The sequence below is a fragment of the Vipera berus genome (genome assembly GCF_964194415.1).
Source record: "Vipera berus genome assembly, chromosome: 7".
NCBI classification, from domain to species: domain Eukaryota; kingdom Metazoa; phylum Chordata; class Lepidosauria; order Squamata; family Viperidae; genus Vipera; species Vipera berus.
Genome location: NC_138209.1, coordinates 70,729,189 through 70,735,881, shown reverse-complemented (window position 1 = coordinate 70,735,881; position 6,693 = coordinate 70,729,189). Strand labels below are relative to the sequence as shown.

General features: G+C 42.6%; 1 protein-coding gene across 1 annotated transcript in view; it reads right to left on the bottom strand.

Annotated features, from left to right (window-relative positions):
* Positions 1–337: 337 nt before the first annotated feature.
* The window catches only part of USP46 (ubiquitin specific peptidase 46), a 55,446-nt gene continuing 49,090 nt past the window's right edge, over positions 338–6,693 (bottom strand). Inside the window, exon 10 of the transcript XR_014027029.1 lies at positions 338–747. The gene's annotated coding sequence lies outside the window, so the exon portion shown is untranslated. The remainder of the gene's footprint in view (positions 748–6,693) is intronic.

The window sequence follows — 6,693 nt, the reverse complement described above, 5'->3', positions numbered from 1 at the left end:
CAATTTGGAATTTTGAACTGATTGTAAATTATAAAATGTTTTATAGATGGCATCTGGATCCCAAGAAGTTGTCCAACATGTATCCTAATTTACAGTCTAAATGTTGGAGATGTGGTAGTTTAGAAGCTACCTATTTTCACATGTGGTGGACTTGTAGAAATATAAAAGCTTTTTGGATCAAAATTTGGTGGAACATTCAAAAGATTTTTAAGAGAAAGATAAAGTTTTCTCCGCAATTGTTTTTATTGGGTATTGTTGTAGATTGTGATGTTAAGGAAACTAACTTGATGTTGAACATGATAACAGCAGCACGGTTACTGGTGGGACAATATTGGAAGAAGGATAGTTTGCCCACTATAGAAGAATGGGTGTTTAAAGTTTCGAATCTTGCAGAAATGTCTAAGATTTCTGCTTATTTGAAAGATCATTCACAGGAAAGATATATTTCAGTTTGGAGGAGATGGATAAATTATATTCAGAACAAATATGGGACTAAAAAGTTCCATTTAGCTTATGAGTAGATTTTAGTGGGATATTGTTATTGGTACTTTGTTTGTAGTTATGTTAAAGGGGAGTTAAAGCACATTATGAATTTGGTTAATTGTATATTATGCATAATTTTTATTTAGAATATGATTATTGTAACTATAATCCTGTATTTAGCTCTGGGAAGTGGGGGGGGGGAAGTGGGTGGGTTTGGGGTGGGAGGGATTTGGGGATATATTGTAAAATTTTGTTTTTGTAAAACTCTTTAATAAAAAAAATAATTCCAAATTGGACTTAAAACCCAACCTTTGATCAATGGCATCCTGCGCTGTGTTCTTTTATGGTGTAGTCTTCAAAATGACCATGTTCTTTCTGCAGGGTTTGCACGCATGCAAAAAAGGGTTGTTTTTTTGGGAGGGGGCATCAAAAATGAATAGACGACTATAAAGAGTAGCAGGAAGCCTCCGTTTTTCTCAGCACTTTCCCAACCATTCAGCTGAAAAAAATAAAACTGTCACAACGCAGTCATGCATAAATGAGGGGACTTCACTGTCCTTGGGCAGTTGAGGGACTTGGCAGCAACTTGGCAGTCAAGGATAAAAATTTAGAGTCCCTTGCGATGAAGACAATTACAGGCATGACGCTTCCCAACAGGCATACTGAACTGCAATAGCATGGTATCGTATGGTTTCAAGTACAGGTAGTCCTCAACTTACAAGAGTTCATTTAGCAGCCATTCAAAGTTACAACAGCACTGAAAAAAGTGACTTATGAACGTTTTTCAGCATTACCACCTTTGCATCATCACCATGATAAAAATCCAGACGCTTGGTAACTGGTTCAGACTTATGACGGTTGCTGTGCCCCACGGTCATGTGAACCGTAAGATTGTCTGGGACACAACACATCCTCTTCACAACCTGTTTTCCTTGTTCCCTTCTGGGAGGAGGGGGCTCTGTGGTATCCGAAGCAGAACAACCAGATTCAGCCAAAGTTGCGTTCCATACAGTATTATGAACTCTCAAGCTTTCTCCTTCTGTTATGTATTCAAGATGGACAGTGATTAATATTTATATGTTGCTTATATGTAAGAGTGTAGGTCTATACGTATGTTGTATATAGTGTGTTTTAAATGTGTGTTATGTATGTGTACACTTTGGGGGCAAGCAACTAAATTTCATTTTCAACGTGTGCCGTTGTGCCCACAGTAAAAAATGACAATAAAGGTTATCTAATTTAATCTAATCCCCTTTTGTGACCTTCTGACAACCAAAGTCAATGGGGAAGCAAGAATCACTTAGCAAGAGAAAAAAAAGAGAGGAAGCATTTAATGTTGAAATAAGAGAAATTTTTGTTATTAAATTTAAGACATTTGGAAATTAATAGAAAAAAAAGAATGTTATACAATATTATTAATTAGTTGATGTAAGACGGTGAGAAATAGAATATATTCAAACAGATAAGACGTGTATCGTGAACATTAGATTTTGTGATGAATTGGGATAAAGGGAACTGTGATTATTTACAACTTGGAAATTATAAATATTAAATGTTAAATTTAAATATTAATGGAAAACTAAAAAATAGGAAAAACTAATTAGGACATTGATAGTCTATAAAGATGGAATGTTAAAATAACCAGGATATGTATAAACTAAAAATTGTTGATAAATGTAAGAAAGTTATTTTTATTTAATTGATATAATAAGAATTGTATTAGTTTAAACATGCGACAGTAAACACTAAGGGGAAAACAGAGGAAATATTTAATGTAGTAGTCTGAGACTTGTACCAAAGATATTTGTATGTTATTGAATTATTGATTAACTCAGCCGCCATGTTGCTTTTTAAATATTTAAATGTAAGACTAGAAAATCAATAAAACTTTTATTTAAAAAAAGTGTCACTTAGCAACCATGTTACCAACTTTATCCACTCTGGTGATTCTGTTAAGACACCTGTGGCAAGAAAAATCATAAAATGGGGCAAAAATCACCTAACAAATGTTTCACCTAACAGTCAAAATTTTGGACTCCATTGCGGATGTAAGTCGAGGACGACCTATATGTAAGGATAACTGGCTCTAGAGCAGGGGTGTCAAACTCAATTTCATGGAGGGCCGCATCAGCATTGCGGTTGCCCTCAGGGGGCCGGGTGGGTATGGCCAGGGTGGGTGTGGCCTACTGGGTGGGCATGGCTAGAGTGCGTATGGCCTACTGGGTGGGCGTGGCCAGCTCTACATCGTTCGCATCAAGGGTGCCTATGGGGGCCTGGGCAGGAGTGGGACAGATCTGAGGGTCTCTGGCAGAAGGAGGGTCTCTGGGCCAGGGCCAAGGCAGTGGGGGCCGTTCCCTCACTGTTTCCAGGATGGCTTCGTGGGCCACATGAAACCACTTCGCGGGCCGGATCTGGCCCCCGGGCCTTGTGTTTGACATGTCTGCTCTAGAGTATGTTTGTCAAGCTTGGCAACTTTAAGATGAGTGGACTTCTAGAATGGTTGAAAACTGGGGAATTTTGGAAATCAAAGTCCACACATCTTAAAGTGGCCAAGTCTGAAAAAAAAACATCATCCTACTGTTTTTTGCTTAAACAAAAATCCCAACAAAACTTTGCTCTAAAGCAGATCCAAAGTTTTGAAAGGACATCCAGTAACATTTATGTAAAAGAGAGAGCCGGTGCATGTTGAACCGGAAATAAATAAAGATCCTGAAAAACGAACTAACTAAATAAATGAAGCCACAAGGAAAGAAGCATTTTTCTTTTAATGAGTAAAATATTTTCAAGAATCCTGGATCCCGGTTTTGTTTTCACTGGTTCCGTTCAATAAACTTGAGATGCTTTAGCTATCTTCCAAATTTAAATACGACTGTGACAAAATAGGTTTCCCGACATATGATTTGCACAAAAGCTTTTGTAAATGATCTGGAATTGGACGAATCTTTAGTTGACCTCAGTGGCTCACCTACGTTTGCTACTATATATTGCTTCTTCTTATAGTTGTATGTCAGCTTTAATGTAGACCTACATTCCAAAGCAACAAGAAGGAGGTGGAAGAAATTAGAAAGATGTAAATGCCTGGGAATCAAAAAATAAAATGAGCTGGCAATTAGAAATAGGGGAGTGGAAGAAATATAATTGACACGCAGAGGGCATGTTCTTGAAAGAAGAGATTGCTATTGCTTTGCCAGAAACTCCAGGTGGGTGGATCGTACTAACAATATAACCTTATAAGAGAAAGCAGAGAAACCAATCAAATATGACATTAATAGAATAGCATGCCTCCCACAGTGAGGTACAACACTGGCTTTGGAAGAATAAATGGAAATGGCATTTTGAGAAACGCTATAGCAACTGTCACCCAGGAGACTATCAGATATATTCTTGTTTGGGAGACTCACAGGCCGGGCTGCATCAACAAATTGAGGAGGAGCCACTTATTAACCTAAATCTACACCACTTCTAAATCTGAAATATGTCTCAACATAGAACAATGATTCCTTTAATGAAAACAATGCTGGGGAAAAGATGAGAAAAGGTATTTTAATGAAAAGCTTTGTATTTTTCTATGCACGAAGAAGAATGGAATGGAGCTGGTGTATATTTAAATCAGGGGTCCCCAGCCCCCACCAGGGCCGTAGCCCATTGCCTATTCACAACCGGGCAGTGTGAGTGGTGGGCTGCATGCTGTTTGACTTGTGTGAGTGGCGGGCTGGTGCACATGCACACACGCACGCAGCTCAAGTTGCACAAGTCGAGCTGCACATGCATGCACAAATGCAGCAAGAAAGTTCGTAAAAATGGGGCAAAACTCACTTAGCTTAGCAGCTAGAAATCTGGGGCTCAGTTGTGGTCATAAGTCGAGGACAGTCTGTAGTGTCCAAAAATCTGATATTCCCTGAGGCAACATTGCTAACTTCAAACTATTCCAGAAATTCTGTTGGATTTTCTTTTCCGGCACACACATTGTTTTGTCTCTGTTGCATTAATTACTTTGGGACAAGCGAAAGAAACATAAAAATGTAACTGTTAGTTTCTTAAATCGATTAAATTGTCAATATCAAAAAAGGGAAAAAAAAAGAAAAATATTGCTTCACAAGAAAAAAATAACATGAATAATCCTATAGTGAGGTGGTATCAGCAGGAGAGATCCCTTGCTGTAAGTACTGCTAAAACGTTACAGCAGTTGTGACCAAGGTGGTTATATTTGATACTCATAGATTTTTTTTTTAAAAAAAATTGGAGTGATTATTTAACACCATTTTTTCCCCCTTGATCAGTCTTTCTCAATCTTAGCAACTTTAAGATGAGTGGACTTCAACCCACAGGCAACATGCCAGCTGGGGAATTCTGGGATTTGAAGTTCGCACATCTTAACATTTCTAAGGTTGAGAAACATTGTCCTAGATCAGGGGTCTTCAAACTTGGCCCTTTTATGACTTGTGGACTTCAACTCCCAGAATTCCTCTGAGGAATTCTGGCAGTTGAATTGATAAATTCCTCTGAGGAATTCTGGCAGTTGAAGTCCACAAGTCATAAAAGGGCCAGTTTGAAGGCCCCTGTACTAGATTAAGACATGCTTTTCTGTTTGAACTGATGGAATAGAATACAATATTATTTCTATTTTAGCCGAAGCAATAAACAGACTTTGAAGGCTTTAACAGGATATAACTAAAGTTAAGAACTTCAGCAAATACCCAGTCATATTAGCCAATGATAAAATTTCACCCCAACATTTTTTTTTTTTTTGGCCCAAGATGGCGACGGACGCAACCTAAGCTTCGGGCGCTCTTCGAGGGCTCCAAGGAATTCGCTTAGGGAGGCCCACGGTATGGACAGGCGACTCTGGGGGTGGGGGAGTTAATAAACAGCTGCTGGGCGCTATTCTTTGCGGCGCTGAGCCCCCCCCCTCCAAACTAGCGGCGCTGGAGAACTGCCGCCTGCCGACCTGTCGAGCTCTATTATGGCGCCGAACGCTGTTGCAGCGCCGTGAAGCCCGGGACGCCTTGCCTGATTTTTCTCTTCTGCCGGCTTGCCGAGGTGACTCTGGGGATTGGGAGGATTCTGGAACAGCTGCTGGGCGCTGCTCCTCGTGGCGCTGAGCCCCCCCCCCCCTCCGAACTGTCAGCTTGCTGCTCTGAACTGGCGGCTCTTGAGAACTGCCTGCCTGCCGATCTGCCGAGCTTCGCTATGGCGTTGAGCACTGCGACAGCGATGTGAAGTCCGGGATGCCCTCCTTGCTTCCTTCTTCTGCCGGCTTGCCGAGGCGTCTCTGGGGATTGGGGGGATTTTAAAACAGCTGCTGGGCGCTGCTTTTGTGGTGCTCAGCCCCCCCCTCCGAGCTAGCGGCTTCTGATTTGAACTAGCGGCGTTTGAGACTTTGCCTGCCTGCCGACCTGCTGTTCTCCGCTATGGCGCCGAGAAGTCCGGGACGCCTTGCCCTGCCTTCCCTCTTTCTGCCTGTTCGCCGTGAATACCCTCTGCTTGTCGGAGGGGCAGCGGCGACGATCCCCACCGGTCAGAGATCTTCTTACGATCACCAGCTGGCTGGCGCCGTTTTTGGCGGCGCGGAGCCTTTTTCTCCTCCCGGATGGTGGCTGCAGATGGTGGGCCTGGTCATCGGCCCCGGCGGACATGTTGGCGAATTCCCGGACTTAATACATCTGCTGGGATTGCCTCTCTCCGCCGTTAGAAGATTGCCTGGACTGGCGGATGGGTGCTTGGGAAAGAATGCTCCTGTTCTTCCCCCCCCCCCCCGGACTGGTGGCGCTGGCCGGAGATGCGAGGATTGACAGAGGCCTGGCCTGCCTGTTCTTACTTTTCCGGCTGACAGGCAGGCATTATGGCTAGCTCCATGCCTGATGGGAACTAAGATCCCTCCTATTGATAGTCCAGTGTGGCTGGGACCGGACCGTGGTGGGAGGACGGTTTTGGACTGGCCAGTAACCACCTCACTGGTGTGAGAGACCAGTTGGGGTGGCCCTGGCTCAGGATCCCCTTTTCTCTCTCTGCTCCTGATTGGACTCCTCAGCCGGAGTGAGAGGACGACTGAGGTTGTCCCTTGGATTTCCATCTCAGGTGAGAGCTGAGATGGCTTTGCAGACTAGCAGAGGTGCCTACTGGACTTTTTACCATCTATACACCATCATTGAGCGATCCTTTGGACACAACATCTGCCCTAAAAGACTATCTCAGCACAGTATGATTTAT